General features: G+C 37.4%; 1 long non-coding RNA gene across 2 annotated transcripts in view; it reads right to left on the bottom strand.

Moving 5' to 3' along the window:
- Positions 1-2,387: 2,387 nt before the first annotated feature.
- Positions 2,388-20,822, bottom strand: part of LOC140596695 (uncharacterized) — a 33,563-nt gene continuing 15,128 nt past the window's right edge. Inside the window, exons 3-5 of one of the 2 annotated variants that reach the window (XR_011998599.1) lie at positions 8,062-8,273; positions 4,321-4,386; positions 2,388-3,532 (exon numbers count right to left, since the gene is read on the bottom strand). This is a non-coding gene — a long non-coding RNA (uncharacterized lncRNA). Of the gene's footprint in view, positions 4,387-8,061; positions 8,274-20,822 lie in introns of both variants that reach the window. The other variant, XR_011998598.1, reaches the window with a different exon arrangement.

Here is a 20,822-nt window from a genome sequence, read left to right as displayed (position 1 = left end):
GACATCAATATGGCAGATGTGTGTACTCGCTGCAGCTGTCAGGCTACAAAAGAAGGAGCAGCAAAAACCTACCAAACTGTGCCCACAAACAAACAAAAATATTTCACATTATATGCAGATTAGAAAAAAGAAATCCCAAACACAAGGGACAGAAATGAGGTAAGATGGCTGTTTTGCAACATGTGGACTAAACTAATAAATAGTTCATTGTGCTCCTCAAGATTGTTTTGGCATCATGAAAAAGAGACATATATCTGCTTCATATGTCTATCCGTTGCTTTTGCGGGATACTAGGTTCCGGGGTTCACAGCACGACAGATCATTTGCTTTTGCAAAGACCATCACCACGGATCCACCATTCACTTGTCCTGAACCTTACACACAAGCACACACCTGTAAGCATACACGCAATAGCACTTTACAGCAAAAGACAGCAAGACACATTTAACCGTATTATTGATAAATCCCCCAGAAAGCTTTCCCTGGAGCACATTGCAGCCAGCAGATCTGACTGTAAATGATAAGTCAACCCCTTAGCAATTACGGTGTCGGTTCTTGCTGTCCATTTAGGATTGCTTGGGTTTACCATTTAGGGTTTTTTTTTTTAATCCTTTTATGGGTATCTCTGTTCAAAAGAACAAAATGGAATGCATGCGTGGTTGTTCTAGTGATGGGTTTGGTGATGGATTCCATCAAGGTAAACATTATTCTCTATGGACTCCAAATTCATCTTTCTTGTCTTAATGTGGTTAAGGAAGTGGCCAAAAAATGCAAGGAAAGCAATTGAGACTATTTGGTGACTCCTATTTCACCAGGGAAAGGCAGAAGGCAGTCAGGAAGCACATCATACTTGGGAAGAAGGAACTAAGCGAAAACCCCCGCAAAGCATCTTCCTATAGCAGAAATCAACGCTACACTCTAAGTGACAAAAGCTTTCCAAGCCCAGGACAGTATGATTCCAATAAATGTATACAAATAATAATAAACAAAGATTACTGGTCCGGGAGAAAATACAGAAATTAACATTTTAAGTCTGCACATTAGAGTTGGGAGGTATTTAACGAAAATCCAGTTTTTCCAATAGATTTTAGTCTATACTAATGTAAAAAAGTGAAAAACTTTAGAAGTGTCTCCAGTCATTCCAGACATTTTTCACTGATAAAAAATCAAAAAGGACAACTTCCAAGTTTGTAGAAATTGGCTGGGACTCGGCAACTGGCAATTGGCGGCAGATATTCATTCCCTCCCCCGTACTGAGCCTGGTTTTTGAGCCATAAACCCTTTGAAGTCCATGGGAGTTCTACATGCAGAGGTTGTGTCTGGTGAATCTGGCCTTTGTGTTTTTGCTCCCCACCCCGACACACATTTAATAAATGTTTAGTGCTGAACTAATATATATCCATGTAGCATCTTCTGCTTTTCTTCATAATATATGAAAGTTGTATTTAAATTATATAATCCAGAGAAAATATTAACCTGTATGACTTTCATAAGCAGAAATAATTCAACTAAAATTACAAATACGTACTATGCATTAAGCAAATAGTGCTTAAATATGTACTATAAGTACTACATAGAATGGGAAAGTAAAATTTTAAAATTTTCATTTTAAAATGAGTAAAAAATGTATGTATAAAAACATTTATATATGTGTATATATGTATATATATGAATGATCCAGAAAAGTATTCCAATTAATTTATAAATTAGCTTTCGCTCTCTCTGTCTCACTCCTCCTCCTTCCTTCTCTCTTACCCTCTAACTCAATCTCTCTGCTCCGTGTCTCTGTCTCTCTCTGTCTCTCTCTGTCTCTCTCTCTTTCTGTCACTCTTTCTCCTAGTTAGAAGACTTTAAAAGTTGAATCATTTGGCCTCAAATTTTCCACATTAGTGTCTAGGCTAAAATGGAATTTCTTTTGAAGGCTTAAGCAAAATCCACCTAGTTATTTGTGAGTTATGTGAAAAATAGAAGAAATATGTTTCTCCAGTTATAAAAAAAAATATTAAGATTTTTCTTTTTGCTCATGTAAGTCAATTGGAGCCAGAGGTACAAACTTCAACTTGGAAAGATTTGAATCCTATTAAGGAAAGGAAACATCTGAATTCAGTGAAAATCTTCTAAGTATTTTTATTCTTTATTTATGGAATTTAAAAGAAAGCTGGTTTGAGTAAACCAAGTAAAACATGTCTATCTAAAAAGTCACAGAATCATTTCTTAGGGTAGTCATGGTGCATATCTGCATGCATGAGCTTGTGAACTCTCTCTCTCTCTCTTTCTCTCTCTCACTCTCTGCTTCTCTGTCTCTATCTCTGTCTCTCTCTCTACCTTCTAAAGCTGAGAGAAATTAAGTGAAAAAAAAAACATATTGCAAAATTAGAGGTAAAAATATTAAGAACTTCAAGCCAGGAAATGACTAAATGAATAATTCGTGAATAATGGTAGACATAAGTGAGGGTTGTATATATGTGTAAAACATTATTAACAAAACACTAGGATTATGTTGGGATTGCACTTCGAGTTTTTCACTTCTTAATTCATAGGTATCACATGCAATCCTGTGCCCTGCTCTCATTCCAGATTAATCCAGCCCTGCTCCACCCTCTCCCTCAGCCCTGTTTCCATTTCCAGATGCTTTTAGGTGGCCTCTCCGGCCGCTCCAATCCTATGGTTTCAAGAAACCCTGTGTACTACAGTTTATAAGCATCTTCTACTTTATTTCTTTACATGGTTCAAGAAAGACCAGTTTTCCCAGATTTTTTACATGGAAACCCCATCTTCTCTCACTGTCTTCTCTCTGAGACATAAGTGAAAGGGTCAACACTTAGTCTCCATTTCCTCTTTCTAGCTCAAGGCACTGGCTTTGACTCCTCACCATCCTCCTCCATCCTTTGCATTCTTTGGACTGTAGATCACTCCTTTATATTAGTAACATGTTTGCAATGAGACTGAAAGTCTCTTACAGACTTTCCCCATCCCTTCCCCCCTCTATTTCCCTCACATCAGAACTGCATCATCATTTCTATGGATGACCGTCTCCATGTCCTGGTTTTCCAGCTCCCATACTTTAGTAAAATGTTGGCCTCGGCCTTTTGATTCCCATGACACTACCACAGACCAAGCTCTCTTCATTTGCAACCTATAGTATTGCCATGGCCCCCAAACTAACTTCTGGGCTCGGGATTCCTCTGCCTTTCTTCAATTCATTCACCATCTTGATTTCTAGATGCAACTTTAACTATCTACAAGCACTTTAATGCATGGTTTCTCAGGGCATGACTTCCAAATAACCACATAATCAGATTTCACCACTCGAGCTTAGTCTGTAAACTGCGAAGTTTATCTGACTTACTGCTATGGAAGGTAAAAATCAAGGAGCACCTGGGTGGCTCAGTGGTTGAGTGTCTGCCTTTGGCTCAGGTCATGATCCCGGGGTCCTGGGATCAAGTGCCGCAGCAGACTCCCCACAGGGAGCCTGCTTCTCCCTCTGCCTGTGTCTCTGCCTCTGTGTCTCTCATGAGTAAATGGATAAAATCTTTAAAAAAGAAAAAATAAAGGTAAAAATCAGACACTTTTCTCCCCCCACTCTTCTTTATTATTCATGTTATTATTTTTTCTTACTTTTTAACTTCATATACAGTACTTATATACAGGAGCTTTACAGAGTATTTCTTAAACAGTTATTCCAGAAGAAGAGAGATGTGAAATTATTACTTCTGGAGAGTGGAACAGCTTATAAGGCTTTTGCTCTTTATTCTGTACCTCCCAGTCTAGTTACATGTCCTTGAATTGCTTGCGAAATAAAAATAAATAAAACGGATGTTCGATCATGACATTCACTTTCAATGACTGTTGATTTTCTCAAAAAGATTAGCCTTTCTATAACTCATCCTGTTGAAATTCAAGTGTACCTCTCCCGTGTAACCCCCAGACCTCAGGACCTAATCTGTTTTTCTGCTTTACAATGTTATTCCCTACTTGTCTTAACAGTTTGTCCCCAAACTGTGCAACTTGCCCAGAACTATGCCCTCACACTGAGGGCGGGCTTTATTCACCAACAGGCCACACACATCCAGCATGTCATGATGCTGTGCCCCCTATACAATTCTTGATTATTCATCATAGCAAATCTGTCCAGAGGAAGATCAGGTGTGTCGCATCCTCTAGCTAAGGCACAGTGAACAAAAGCCCTCCATACGGCCAGAATTGTTTCTTGCACCCTAGCCTTGTCCCTGCCAACCATACCCTCTTCCAAAGAATTCCCTCCTACCAGCAGCAGCAGCCACATAGGTAAAGCACAGACTTACACAGGGACAAACTCACACAGATAAGGACTTGATGTTCAATTTCTCTGTTCCCTCCAGCTCTTCTTGGCAAGATTGTAAGTAGCTGCAAGACAAGAATTTTTTTTTCTTCATGAAGAAATGATTTAAGCTGAAGGAGTCAAGAAGAATTTTGACAACTAACAATATGATGGACTCAAAAACCTGCAACATACCTCATTTTAGCACCACTCCCTACTTTCGTAAGTAAATGTATACATTTGTTTTTTTTTCCCCCTAATTCAGCAGAGTTCTCATTTGAGGGAATATCTTTTCTTGCATGCTTTATTCTCATGTTTAAATAAAAAGAATGTTTTCTTTCACCGTGTGTGTTTTTCAAAAGTGAACTTTCCATTTCATGTTATGGATGACAGTGGCCAGCCCAAGTTCCACGATTCCCTAGCAAGGGTCTGGTCCCCAAATCAGATGAGATGTACTCATCACTCAGTCTAGGCAGCCATCCGCCAGGTGGAAAGTCCTCAGGCTGCATGAGAGAAACAGCCAGAGAAAGAACCTCACAGCCAAGGAAAGAGAATAAAATATTTTGAAATATTTCAAAAATGTCTTATGGAGAAAGGACAGTCTCTAAATTTGGACAGAAGAAAAAAGATGAAGAAAGCCACATTTCCATTTTAGCAGCCTAAAATATGTGTCCCTAAGGGTATTCTCCATCAAATAAGAATATCAAATTATTCCAGGAAAGTTTGTCAAATCTGCAACTTCAACACAGAATTTCTTTACAAGCACAATATTCTTTTTTGTAGCTGTCAGTCATTTGATAATCCTGATGCACCTTCTGTTCTCATCAAAGAGTCTGAAATAGCCATGAATCCTGTCTTTGATGATTGTGGTAGAACCAGAAAGGAAAACAAAACATCACCTAGTTCTGCTTTCCTCTGCTTTCTGTACTCCATCCATATCAAATCTTTTATTCCTTTCAGTTCACCCTACCTCTTCTATCTCTGAGCCAATGAACTTGCTGGTCCCTCTTCCTGGAACAAGCAACCATCCTCACTTATCTAAAGCCAACTTACCAAGTACATCTTATGTATTATCCGTTCACTCTGCAAATATTTAGGGCAGGCCGACTAAATACCCAGCACTATTGGAGACACAGGTATTACATCAGTGAGCTCCTGGGCTCCACATTCCAGGAAGGGGACAGAGGCAATAAATAAACAAATAATATGAAGCATCTCAGATGGCAATCAGTGCTACACCGGCAGCAATAAATCAGGATGAGAAGAAATGGGGTTCTGAAATAGTGGTGGTGGCTCATGGAGTGTGGCCAAAGTATAGCTCTTCAATGACATTTAAGAAAACATCTGAAGAAGATGAAGAATGAATCCAATGTGTATCTGGGGCAAGACTATTCCAGACAGAATGATCAGAAAGATTCTGAGGGGCACCTGTGTGGCTCTGTTGGTTAAGCAGCTGACTTGATTTTGGCTCAGGTCATGATCTCAGGGTTGTGAGAGCAAGTCCCAGGTCAACTCTGTGCTCAGTGGGGAGTCTGCTTAAGACTCTTTCTCTCTCTGTCCTTCTGCCCACCTCTCAAATAAATAAGTAAATCTAAGAAAGAAAAAGAGAAGGAAAGAAAGAAAGAAGAAAGAAAAAGAAAGAAAGAAAGAAAGAAAGAAAAAGAAAGAAAGAAAGAAAAAGAAAAAGAAAGAAGGAAAGAAAGAAAGAAAGAAAGAAAGAGAAGAAAGAAAGAAAGAAAGAAAGAAGAAAGAAAGAAAGAAAGAAAGAAGAAAGAAAGAGAAGAAAGAAAGAAAGAAGAAAGAAAGAAAGAAAAAGAAGAAGAAGAAGAAGAAGAAGAAGAAAGAAAGAAAGAAAGAAAGAAAGAAAGAAAGAAAGAAAGAAAGAAAGAAATACACACACGATGTTGGGTATGTTTGAGGAGTAGCACAGACACCAGAATGGCTGGAGCAAGGGGTCAAGGAGATAGGAGTCATCAGAGGATTTTGAGCTAAGCAATGGCATAAACTGAGTCCACATTGGAGTTGTGGAGCTGTGTTGGGAACAGGTAGTGGGTGGAAGGGGACAAACAAGGACAGTCAGGAGACTTGCAATGATCCATGCAAGAGATGATGGACACCTGCAGCAGGTGGTGATAGTGCTGGTAGTGAGACATCGCAAGATTCGGGATATTTTGAAAGTACAGCCTGACAAGATTGACTGAGGAACCGGATGTGAGCCTCATGTTAAATGTGACGTCCTCAAGGAAACCTGATGTCAGGCCAGGTTAGGACGTCCTGCTATGCACTTTTAGGCAACTTGATATCTGTCCTTGTGAACACAGTGCGCCCTCTCAGTGTTTATCTTTATACTGGTTGTTGTTTTTTCCCTGTAATCCCAGCTGCTTTCATGTACTAGATGCCAAATAAATACCCTATGAAATTATTCAGGGAATGAAAAATTATAGCATTTGTACATTCCTTTACCACCACTTTTAATGATTTCTTGAAACTTGGTGACCAAGAAACTCCCATTCGCCCATCAAAACCCAATTCACATATCACCTGAATCCTTCCACTTCTCCTTTCCCAAAACAGAATTAATCACTTCCTCCTCTCTGGTTTTGTATCTTATAAGATCGCACTTATTGCCATGGATCACAATTTACTTTGGCAGTGTGGTGAAAAAAATTTTTCAGTAGATATGCTCTTAGCAAACTAGGCTGTCTAATGGACAAGGATTTCTATTTCTGCAATGTAATAAACTCTCCTAATGTACTCTGGCTTCCAGAGTAAGTGCTATGCACACAAATGCTAGTGTAAGTGACTGTTAAAGACGACAGCAAACAATATATTGAGCATTTATGACGTCACACTCTATGATCATTATCTGCCTAAATGATCACATGTGCTTTTCACAAAACACTATGAATTAAAACAATCATTACTTCATCTTACAAATGGGAAAACTGAGTCTGAGGTGCTTGGCTGATCTCCATAGGCAATAACTATTATAGCCAGACTTCAAGATTGTTACCGAACAACCTCTGTGCTCTGCTGTCTCTACAAGGAAAAGGCTTGAGTTCCATGTCCACCCCAGACACAGTAGATTAAAATTAAGGTAAATCAAGTGTTCAAAAAAAAAAAAAATCAAGTGTTCAATAGGAATAGGAACTCGGACCCCAAAGCTGAAGCCAAAACTGGCCATGTTGATATATCTCCCAGAAATTTCCAGAAATATGAGAGGCAATCAATTTCCCTTGAGTTATGTAGTGAAAGCACTGACTCTACCAAATTTCAGTTCCAAAAGATACACTATTCCTCAAGAGGCACTCGTGCTACATTTATTTCTTATGCTTACCTCTTTTAGAGCCTCCAGTTTCCCTGAAGGAAGGGCTCCCCCTATCCATTTTGATGATCTGCTACTCAGCAAGGTCTTATTTAGCTTAGTAGGAAAGATTCATTTGAATCTTCCTTCTTTTGTGGGGGGAGTCAACTCAAAGCTAAAGCACCTGAATGACTGGACCACAATCATGCAGGTCATTTTGTTTTTCCGTAATAAAACTTTACTCTTACACAAATCTACACCTTTTAAACAATAAAGAGGAAGGCCCACTGATGCCTAGGAAGAGGGCATGCAGGTCATTTTTATCAGGTCCCTTGATTCCTGGTCTAGTGCCTGATATCAATCACCACGTTGAGAATCATAAAACAGAGTCATGAACAAGAGAATTCAGACACAGGAAAGAAGAAAGTGAGGGAGCATTTGTTTTCTTAAAACTTACAACAAACTCGAGATGCAGGTTCGGTTACATTTCCCATTTAGCAGAGAAGCACCTTCTTACGGATACTGCAACGTATATAGCTCCTGGGTGGACATTATCTTCATTTAGTAATACTTTTTAATATGATTTCTGCTCCATCCGTAAATTCTCCCATTCAAGTCCGGTGGCATTGGGACAGTATGGTCATTTGTATTCCACTGAATGTCTATTTCCTAGAGTGTGACAGAAATAATCTTCAATATAAATGACTCGATAACTCATTATCAGATACTTTGCCAGCACCCTACCTGAGGCTGACACCTTAAAAAAGCAGAACGGAAACATTTTATAGCCAAGAATGAAATCGAGAACCAGTAAAGTATGTACATATTATTAAAAAATAATAATAATAAAGTAAAGCAATAAGCAGATAAACTGCAATGGATTTTCAAACATGATTTTTTTAAAATGCAGAGCTTCGAGGGATGCTTGGGTGGCTCAGTGGTTGAGTGTCTGCCTTCAGCTCCCCACGGGGAGCCTCCTTCTCCCTCTGCCTGTGTCCCTGCCTCACTGTGTGTCTCTCATGAATAAATAAATAAAAATCTTTATAAATAAATAAATAAATAAATAAATAGCTTCAAGTTCTGGCAAATTCTTGTAATAGAATGTATCTTACAATTTATGGACACTTTCTTTCAACATCTACTCCTGCCACAAGCGCAAAGCTCTCTTGATATCTTTCTTATGCCCCTTCCCTTCCCACATGTCCACACATATTTGGTAAAATTCCTTCACATGTGTTTTTTAATTAATAAACTTGCAGTTATATTTTCCTTAACACCAAGTCTTTGCCTGAAACAGGCTAGACATTCCCTACAAATGGTTATAAGTTGAATTAAATTTAAGCATTAAATTAGTTCAATGCACTAACACTTCCATGAGGACTTCTTGTTTTATATGTCTGGTCTGGAGGTACAGCATTGAATAATGAATTTCTTTATGTCCTCAGCTAACCTCTGAGATTGCTTTTTGGCTGCAACCCCGGCTGTTAATCTCAATCATATATTCTTTAGTTGGATATAGCACTTTTGTGTCTTCTGGTAGACTATTTAGGGAACAATCCTGAACATCTATCATCTTAAACTCTGTTTCTATGTTGTCTGGGGCTTCCTAATTATGTAGATCAGCCTGTGCTATACTTGCCACCAATTTATCCCTGAGAGAAAAAAAGCTCTAAAGCACTTCTGAGAAATGACTATGGGCATAGTCACTGGTGTCCTTTTTGGGCTAGTGCCTCATAGGTTCGCCCTGCTACCCCAGAAGAAAGCCAGAGCTATACCATTCAAGAACATGTCTGAACAAGTGACTGAACCATGGCTCTTTTAGGCCAGCTGCACTCTAAATGACTCCTTCCTCATCTCAAAGAGGTGGAAATTCTAGAAGAGGTGGGGGGAAATAGGTGATGGGGATGAAGGAGAGCACTTGTGATGAGCACCGAGTAAGTGTATGTGAGTGTACATAAGCAAGTGAATCTAAGCTTACGGAACTGTTGAATCACTATAATGTACACCTGAAACTAATAGTACACTGTATTTTAACTAACTGGAATTTAAATAAAAACTTTAAAAAAAAGACGTGGTAATTCCAACCAAACTTGATAACTTTATTCGCCAAACACACCGGTAGCTCTTAAACCTTAAGAGCAATCAGAATCACATGGGGAAACCCTATTAAATACAGATTCCTGGCACCAACCACTAGAGGCATCAAATCAAATGGTTCAAAATGATGACAAGAAATCTAAATTTTTAACAAGTACCCCATATTTTATTGAGACAGGTGGTCTTTGGGTTATAATGTGGTGAAAACTACTGGCCTTCCATCTGTGTTGCATGCCATCATGTTTCTATTATCTCAAGTTTATTATTTCTGTGAATTAAGGAGATGAACAGAGACTCCACCAGCAGAGACTCAGTAAAGCTTTTGGTCTCCACTCGCTAGAAAAGAACACTGTGGAGAATTCATTTCTGAGGGTACCTTTCTCTGCTGTGAGCCACATCAGCATATATACTGGCAATAACTTGTTTACTGGTATTTACTTTCTAAATTCTATAGCTATTGTGATTTTATGATATCTAATCATGCCCATAATTAAGTCATATCCCAGCAGGTAAATTTTTTCAAGAGCACTAATTTGCATAGTAAAGTCCAACGTAATCACAATATAGGATAAGCCACAAATACAGAAGAGAAATAATATTTGGTAGGAAAAAAATATGACTAAAATCATAAGACATTGAGGAAAAATGATATAACAATTTGGCTTTTCCCTTAGATGTTAACCTGATCTCAGTCTTACTCTGTTTCACTAAAAGTAAGTGGCTTCTCAAAAGCTTATTTTCTGCTTTCATATTATATCCAAGTTACTAGGTCAAGAGATACACAGTGAGTTAGAGAGGAAGGGCCCCAATACTGAGACACACACAACGGCAAATCTTCCAAGAACCTCCAGAATTTACCGAGTCTGCAGGATAGCTTTTGTGATCTTTTTGTGTGAAATCCAGTACTGTGTCAGCCTCCTAGGGTCTCAAGTGCACCTTTCTTAAAAGACCTCAAGATTTATTCACCCTAGCTTTGAATGAGTGAAAATGTGTTTTGTTGAAACTTCCCAAGAAATAACTGCATTTACTATGGAATCTTGTATTGTTTATGGGCCTGATGAAAGCATTTGGCATTTAATGATTCCCAGACTATTTCAACTTAAAAAAAAAAAAAAAGGAGAAAGAGAAAGAAAAAGAAAGAAAGAAAGAAAGAAAGAAAGAGAAAAGAAGAAAGAAAGGAAGAAAGAAAGAAAAGGAGAAAAGGAAGAAAAAGAAAACAGAAGAAAAGAAAAGGATGGTGGAAGCCAAATGTTTTCAATGCTAAAAGCAAAATATGTGGTTTCTGAACACCTTACAAATGAATTAATGCAATGATTTGCCTCAGATGTTGTGAAAAATTTTAATGACGGTTGACTTGTTCAAATGAGGAAAATGAAACATGAGAAGAAGTGACTGAGAACAAGCTATCCAGGTGGCCCTCTGAAATTCAAGTCTGTTGCTATTAGCTCTGGTTTAATTATCTTCCACTCCCTCACAGTTTTCCCACAAATGCTAATACTCCCTTTGAAATCTCAGCCCCTGCTTCAATCTGCCCATTTATCGACACCCTAAGAAGTGATGTACTGTGCTTATTGTCCAGCCAATTAGAGGCACCACACGTAGTGTAGAGTAACAAAAACTAGATATTGAATGGCTACACATACTTTTTGGAATTTCTTATAATTAAAGAAAAAAAATTACCTTTCTGGTTTTCACCAGCTTATATACGGGGAAAGAAACCAATGTGAGTTTGGCTTCAGAATATTGATAAGATAAAGGTAACAACTTACATGAGAGAAACACCTAAATCTCATTACTGAAATTAAGTTATCTCAGAACTGTGGAGACACAAGACCTTCCACCGAAGGACTTTCTCATCTAAATATGTCTTCAGATGTAAGAAATCTGTCAGTATTGATTGCAATACCAAAGGTTTCGTTTTATTGAGTGGGAAAGCCAACAGAATTTATGCACTTGCTTTGCCAAAATTGCTTAAGTTTCGAGGAAGTTAAAACAACAAAAAAAATTCTGGAGCACAGCGTCACAGTGGACATTCTTTTCATTCCTGATTTTACTATTTTCAAGTCAGAGAAATATTGAACTCTAAATGCACAAGCTATGAAGGCTCATTTATGGCTTGAAAGTATCTAAAATGCAGTGATAGCAAAACATAAAATTTCCCTGGAGCTCTTTCTAGCAACATGTTGGTTATAGCAAAGTTAGATTTTCACACCTCTCACCCCTCGTTGCTGCATGTCTTCTCTTCCTCCTGGCACCCCAAATCCAAGGAGTGTCTCCATATCCTAGCCTAATGTCTTCAGGGTTCCCAATGCAATGGCCTCTCCAGAAACGCCCTCCCTGACAATAATGTATGCTCCAATTAACCTCTCCCTCCAACTCTTCCAGTCTTTCCAATCATGGAAACTCTTTGGATCTGAGCCAGCATTTAGCTAACTTTTGGGGATTAAATACCTATAGTAGTAAGAACTCTTTTCTTTTCAAATAGTGAATTCCCTGATCAACTAGTTTAAGCAAAAAGATAATTTATTGGCTGCTTTCACTTAGAAAACTAAGTGGTTATAAACTAGTCTTTAGACACAACTGGATGTAGGATTTCAAATGACGTCATTAGGAATCTCACACCTATTTTTCATATGTATCATTTATTTTTAGGTGGGTTTTGTCCATGAAGAGCAAAAATGGATCCGGAAAGCTATAACTGTATATACTTCATACCTACAATCACAGGAAGATAAGGACCCTTTTTCTTAAAGCATGCATATCTTTCCCCTCAAAGGGGGCCTTGATTGAGTCGGCTTGGATTATCTCACCAGACTAAACAGTCCCCAGGTTCAGTAGAATGGGCCTATGATGAATCGGTAAAGACCAAGTCCCCACTCTGTGGCATGGAAGAGGTGTCCCGATTGATAGCCCACCCTCCGAGTGAGCGAGGTTCACAAAAGGAAAAGAAAGGCCATTCTTTTTCATGCCACTGAGGATTGAATTCATCGCTAGAGGTGTTTTTATTCTTAAAAGATTCTTAATACTAAAACTATTTTCTAATTGGTGGGATTGCTGGTAGGGTGATCAGGATGTTGGAAGCATTATTTTACTAAAGAAGCCTTCCAGGGTCCCCTTGAGGATGTCCTATCTTAATTTGCTTTTTATTTCGCGATCAGGATGACCTAATTCCCCAGGTGTACTGGTCCTTGAAAATATATGGGCATTTATCCCTTTCTAAAAGACATTTGAGGAGTGAATCAGGGGTCAAGGTACAAAGATACACACGTACTTCTAATCTACTCTGTAATCCACACAAACAAATTTACTGAGGACTTTGTCTCCAGTTCCATTCTGAAGCATTGTTATAAACAAAATCATCCTCAGTAAATGGAGAATCATATTATTGTTGAAGCAATCAAGTAAAAAGGAAAGGAACTGTGGAGGATAGATTTTTCTTCTCAAAATATAATTCTTCAACTTCAACCTTGATACCTCTGATGAAAGATCATCTTTACTTACTTTGTTATAAATTAGACAGAATCTTGGAATTACCTCTTAACAAAACTATCCTCGAGGCCTCTTTGAACCTGATATAATTTAGATTGTATTTATTTATTTGGATACCTATCCCGTCATTAAAGATAATGAATTCTTGACAAAGAATCATAGCTCGCAGGCATAGATCATTAGGTAAAATCCTGTCCAATTTTTTTTTTCCTAAAAGACTATGAAATCTGGCATGGAACACCTATGGAGGTGCTATGTTTACAGCTTACAGCTGCAGCATTACAGAGAAAGGCTGGAAATGATGCGCTGCCATTACACGATAAAAAGTAGTAAGAATTTATTGTAAGATAATAGAGTTAAAACATTTCAATAAATAGATTATGATATTTATAACTTGAATTAATATGGAATGCTAAAACTCAGTACTCTGCAGATTCTATGAAATCACAAATTGTCCATTAGTTATTTCAAAAACTAATCTTTTTAAAATGCCCGGGTAGTGTTGAAATATGCCCAATTCATCTAGAGACTCTCATTCATTTCTCACTCTCTCTTTTTCTTTTTTTTGTCTCTCAATCTCCATGTATGTGTACACACACATACACAGATGGATTTCCATTGTATTTAATGGAAATTGTCTTCATCACAAAGGGACTTGAGACAATCCCTTGCACAACTGAATGAGACCTGGGCCTTGATGTCGCATGGGTCTAAAACTCAGTGTGAAGCTTCCCAAAGTATTGTTGCTCTTTAATAATCCATTCTCCACATAGTTGTCAAAGAGCCCAGGTAAAAGAATGCTGTGGCAGTGCTTGGCCTTGGATTGTCCATAAAATATTTGACCATATGCATAACATAGATGAAAGCAAGAAGCCCTGGCAGCTATTGTAAAGCAAGTTGAAATGAGGCAGATCATAACTTTTAAAGAGTCACTGCTAGATAGCCTCAAACAATGAGGCATAAAAGTGGGTGGTTGGAAACCACAGCAACTGCCAGATCTTCACATAGCTTTAAAAGAACTAGTTTGGGGGGGTGGGAGGTGGGGGGCTGAGCAGACTTCAGGCTGTCTGGAAATCCTAAAAAGAAAAAAAGTAAAACTTCAGGTGATAGGGGAAAATACTAAGTAAAGAGCATATTATATGTGCTCTCATTTCATTATTGGGCAGTGGTGTTATGTTTTTATCTCTATGTATAAGATCTTAATTACCAGTCATAGTTCCTCCAAAACTAAAATGTGACAACAAATAGTCAAAGGCAAGTACGTATACATGCATGTATATGCACAGAAAATGCATGATAATATCTAATGTAATGAAAAATATTGAGGAACTGGTTATTCTACTCGAGTGAATAGACAATAAAATTGAGTCTCTTCAAGTATCAATAATTTTTTAAATAAGTTTTCCTTTTTATAACCAAAATATTATGTACATCACATAACCAAATTTGAAACAATTTTTAATGTAATTTAATATATTCTTAATGGCAGATTGATTTTAAAATCCTTATTGAAGTCTAAAAATATTTTTCAATGTACTTTTGTGTTCCCACTGTTATTCATAATTATCTTGCCATAGTGTCAAAACTTTCACGTGTCTGTTTCTGGCAACAGTCCCCACTTGCTTCTACTTAGCCCTTCTACCTGTATGGGATGATAAACAAGCTCATCAAGCTGTTTTAAAGTGTCATTTGAGAAGAGTTTCAAATAAAAAACAAATACAGGCTGGTCACCCTGAAGGCAGCTTCTCCCAACTTCCCAAAACACTGCCTATGAAGACTTAGAAAAATGCAAAACCCCAAATGAAAATTAGGACAGTCAATCCACAATCCAGAATAGTTTCTATACAACATGAACCAGATGGATTAAACTTCAAGGAAGGTGGGAAGAACATTTAGCTACCTTGTAACTCTGCCCTCTGAATCAGGCTACACAAGATACATATCGACAAGGAAACAGCACTTGCCCCACTACTAAATAGATGTCACATTTTGATTACTCTAGAGTGCCATCCTCACTCAGCCTCAATCCAACCCTTTTACCACAATAACCTAACCCATGCGTACACACACACACACAACACACACACACACACACACACACACACACGCTACTTTCTTCATCCTTTTAGAAATTAAAGCTTAAAGGAATGAGAGGCATGTAGGGATGAGAGTGCTTGATCCCATTTTGGAAAATGGAACCCCTGAGTAAAATATTGTAGAGGGCAGGAAAAGCATTAATAAATCCAAAAACATAGTGATTATAATATATTCCATTGATTTTTTAAAATTTTTTATTTATGATAGTCACACACAGAGAGAGGCGCAGAGACACAAGCAGAGGGAGAAGCAGGCTCCATGCACCGGGAGCCCGACGCCCTGGGCCAAAGGCAGGCGCCAAACCGCTGAGCCACCCAGGGATCCCTCCATTGCTTTTCAATGTAATGGTTATAGCCAGATAAGATATTAAGAGTCTGAAGAGAGGGCTGGGGACTGTGCACAATAACGCAATGATGGTGTTGGAATAAATGCCTAGGACATACGTGAAGAACAGGAGCAGTCAATACAGCCTGTCTGTGGAAAACACTAGTTCTGGAGAGATCTCCACTCATTCAGGTAACAGTGAGAAAAAGAAAACCATATGGGTCTTGGAAAATATTGCAAGAACAAGAAAAAAAGTACCTCTTTCTAAAGAGTAACTAGCTGAGCAACCAGGGAAACAGAAAATAAGGCATTCTCAAAAAACACAAAAACATGAAGATGAGGCCCATGGAAAACAGGGGCAAAAAAACCTCAAAATGCTGTTTTTAAAAATATGACATTTTAGGGTGCATGGGTGGCTCAGTGGTAGAGTGTCTGTCTTTGGCTCAGGTTGTGATCATGGGATCTCGGGATCAATTCCCACATGGGCCTCCTCGCAGTGAGCCTGCTTCTCCCTCTGCCTGTGTCTCTGCCTCTTTCTCTCTCTCTCTGTCTCTCATAAATAAATACATAAAATATTTTTTAAAAAATTTTAAAAATCTGACATTTTAAAAGATCTGCAATCTATTAAAGAAAGTAAAATAAGATTATAAAGGTAGTAATAAAGTACATATTGAAGGTAACAAAAAAACAAAATTGACAAAAAATATAAATAAAACCCTAACATGTAGAGCAAGCTAGATACACTTCTCAATAAGCCAAAGGAAAAATAACACAAGGAAAGTAAGCAATAAGTAAAAATTCATAATTATGAAAGACAGAAAAATGACAATGCAACCAGAAATTAATAAAGTTACTGTGAATGAATGCACAATGTCTAAAGCAGAAGCAATAATGAAAGATTTAATGAAATACAATTTCCTATGCTAAATAAATGACCGACATAAAGATCAGAAAGTCTCAGTAACCTTTGAACCCAGAAAAAATCCTATAGACTCATGTTGTGGTATATCCAGAAAAAATGGAGTTTGGATGGTAAAGAAAAAATAACAAAAGCATCTGAATATTTCTTAATTTCATAAAAATCAGTTTAGTCCTTCTTTAAAAAGATGAGTGGCAGAAAAATAACAGATCAATTTCTAGAGCTTTAAGACAATAAAAAAATTATCCCCAAATGGCATTCTTCACTAAAGTTGTCTTTTATAAGTGCAAGCCGCAAGAAAGCAGATATTTACAATATAGATATCACAAGATATTTACAAGTAAGCAAGAACTCAGAAGACATAACGCTAACATGCATGTAGCTTGAAAAAAAAAACAGTATTTTAACAGCTGCAGATTAACCAAACATAACTTTAAAATAGGTCATAAAAATGCTGATAGTGAATATTAAATATGGTTTACTGGCATATGTGTAAATTTGAAATATTTAAACTTTTTTTAAAAACACCTTATGTAAAATAAATATTTTAATAATAATCCAGGTGGAAATCTCTAGATTAGTGATCATAATTTTAAGTGACCACAGGGCTTGGGGACCAAGGCCGATAAACAGAGGTCCAACCTTCGCGAATAGGTGTGGTGTGGACCACGCTATCCCAAAACAGCAGAAGCTCCTCTTCATTATCAGGCAATATGAGCCAGATCAACAAATTTCAAGAGAAGCCAGAAATCTATACATAACGTTGCAATTTCTTTTAATACACCCGGAATCCAACTATCAAAAAAAGCACTGAAGAGTGCCAAACGAAACATGTGTTTGAGATTTGAGCCATCGCTAACCAAGTTTTAACCTAGACACTGAAAAAAAAAAATTGGAAAGTTTTAGAAATACAAAGATAAATAAAAGACCAGGGATCATATGTGGGAAGTTTGGGGGATAGAAATGTCTTGCCTTTCTGGGGATAAAAGAAGTTTAAAAGAAAGATTGGATTAGAAAATTAGAAATACATAGGGTATCAGTGTTTAGGAAAAAGTATACTAGCAATATTTTATACTTGATCAAAGAAGATAAAGCAAACAAAGCATTGCAGCATAGTGATGTCCTGCTGTGCAAATGACTGTGCATTGCAAAACCAAAGGACCCTTAAGTGTCAAAAATAAAATGGTGCTCAATGATTTACTATACAAATACTAAAAAGGAAACAGAGGGAACAAACTTATTATGAGACCTACTGAAACTGCAGGTAAAATGCAGTAAATAAATCAAAGTAGGTTACTCTCTTTTGAAATATGATTTAATGAACCGTAAATACAGAAAAATGTACTGTTACAAAATAGAAAGTAAATTTAAAAAAAAAAGAATAAATTAGGGGCACCTGGGTGGCTCAGTGGTTGAGGGTCTGCCTTCAGCTCATGTCCTGATCCCGGGGTCCTGGGATCAAGTCCCACATCGGCTCCCTGCAGAGAGCCTGCTTCTCCCTCTGCCTGTGACTCTGCCTCTCTCTCTCTCTCTTTGTCTCTCATGAATAAATAAATAAAATCTTTTTTTTAAAAGGATAAATTAATAAAGGTACAAATTTTGTAAGTAATTTTAGCTTACTTTTATTTATTTTTCATTTTTATTTTTTAGTAATCTTAACTTATTTTTAAAACATCATATATTTAAATAAATATAATAATAATATAAATACAAGTGTCTGACACATGTTTAAACATATGCAATGTAACCAAAGTTGTAACCAGGGGCAAACGTATACCCTTAAATGCTTCTTAATATTAACAGAAGAATAAGAATAAATGAAATAAACATTCAAAGAAGGGGGAAAAAACTAAAGTAGACAAAATGATGAAGACAGAAGAGGGAAGAAATATGGCAAGGATGTTAAACTAGATTTTTAGAGCTGATTATAAAAAACAGACTTAAAACCTAGGGCCAATCAAATCATAAGACATGATGAGTAGTATATTCCAAATTTAAAATGAGATAATTAACAATGAGCTCATTATATTTAAAAGATGAAAATATGTGCATTTCTATGCTAATTAACTTGAAATTCTTAATGAAATGGATGCTTCTCTAAGAAAACCTAGATTATCTAATGGTTGAGTTTCCCAGAAGTTGAGCCTCAGAATAAACAATGATAGGTAAAAATTTTGCAGACAGAACACAAGAGTCCACACACCCGCACTCCAGCTCTGCCACTGTCTGCTGGGTGACCTTAGACAAATCAACTCACTTCCTTGACCATCCCTTCTCTATCACTAAGAACTTTGAAACGGGTGATCATTGGAGTCTCAAATGTCTCAGCATCAAAATTCCTTTATTTTCCTACACAATAGTTACACACAGGCATGCGTGAGGAGAAGGATAGTAAAACATAAGAGAAAGTAAAACCACAAAGAATAATCATATTTTAGATCTACTCTCCTTGCTTCTTCCCTCATTTGTGTATCTGCCCATATCCATTTATATTAATTCAAATGGCATAGCTAAGGAAATAGTAGCCAAAAAAAGTTTATTCGATATTCTATTCATTCATTGGCTTGCCCTGAAATTCTTTCTTTTCTTCCCGTGTCTTAGGAATATGTATTTTTTTTCTTCCAAGTATCAAGAAGTCATATGTGGTCTTTTGTCCTTGAACTCCTGGGGGTGGCTTCCAACACCTAAGTCTCCCTCCAAATCACACTTCAGTTTTGCGGCCTCTTTTTATATCGTGTCATGGAAAATAGCCAAAGTGAGCATCTGCGTTCCTATTCTTCCAAAACCTCCACATCTCACCCTTTCTGTGTGATTTCTCTTTGGAGTTTCATATCATTTGGCATCTCTCTTTTTTAGTGAGGGTGACACTCTAAATCTTTTGTGATAGCTCCAGGATTCAGATATATTGACTCCACTCCCGCTGCCAATGCATCAAGTTGATCAGATTTTGAAATTCCATCTGGTTATGATTTGAGTGTAATAGGCCCTATAAGTAAATCTGTTCATCGGATTTATTTCAAAATTATCTTCCTAACTAATTGCAGGTTATTAGAATAGCCATGAAGTGAACCAGAACAAATAGATTTCCTTGTCTCTGGAGCCTGAGGAGGATGGGGAAGGAAGAGAGGGAACAGAGGAGGGTTAACTCAAATATATCAAAAGCTTACATGGAACTACTCCACAGTTCTCACTCATCATTTCCCCCCGTTTCTGATGGTTAATCGTATTACCAATCCTGAGCTGCTAGGGCTCTCCTTTGTATCTTTTGAGATTAAATTTTCCTTTATCTTTTACATTTGTTTGTATTCTCAGAGAAGCAATTATATGACAACATTGTGCTGTTAGATGTGCATGCAGTTATCTATGTGTGTGAAGGCCTAAGGTACTTACCATGGGTAATATTTACTAGACACTTACGATATACTATTTTCTCTGATAGGTAATTTCATGCACTCTGCTTGAAGCTCAGAGAAGAGAGGGTCCAACACTACACCCATGAGCCAGGAAGGGCATCCACCAACACAAGGTGGGCTCTCAATAAATAATATTGCGTGAATAAATGAAGGCATCATTCATTTACTCTTTACAACACAAAACGGTAAGTGCTGTAATCCTCCTTCTTACACATAAAGAAACTAAGGCTTGGTGAGGAGGGTTACTTGCTCACAGTCACATTGCTCGTAAGTAGCTGAATTAAAATGTAAACCCAGTTTGGACTGAGTCCCGAGCCTTTGCCATGTTACTACCCTAAATCGATCACAGGTATACTAAAAGTCTGCATTTGCTTCTGTTAAGGTGGGGTAGATTGTACTTGAGAAGTATCTCATTGTATATTCAGAGCATGTCCCAAAATTTCTGGAACAATCTTAGATGTGTTTGAGCCAGAGAGCTTTTTGGGTCTAAGAAATCCTAGAAGAGAGTCACAAAGGCTTTGCATAGTTTAGACAATGGCTTCTGATCGTTATTTAACATTCATGAGTAGTGACAAATTCCCTGGACATTCTAAGGAATGTAGGCCATCCCCTATGCCCTAGCTAGAAAACTTTTATCTTTTTGACTAAGAAAACAAAACAAAACAAAAAAGCCAATCTAAACACAGATGAGGTTGATATTGTTATGGAAAATCTTTACCTATTAATAATTATAAGCAAAAATTCAAATGGATTGAAAAATAGTTTTAAATGATTTAAAAATCAATCAGAGGCTTGTATGTTTCAGAGCACACACACATGCGTAGAAAGGACAGAAAGGAAAAACCAGAAGCGAAAGGTAAAATATGACTCAGCTGATAG

The sequence above is a fragment of the Vulpes vulpes genome, unplaced genomic scaffold (assembly GCF_048418805.1).
Source record: "Vulpes vulpes isolate BD-2025 unplaced genomic scaffold, VulVul3 Bu000000824, whole genome shotgun sequence".
Taxonomy (NCBI): Eukaryota; Metazoa; Chordata; class Mammalia; order Carnivora; family Canidae; genus Vulpes; species Vulpes vulpes.
Note: the sequence above shows the minus strand (reverse complement) of the source record. Positions and strands in the feature narration are given on the sequence as shown.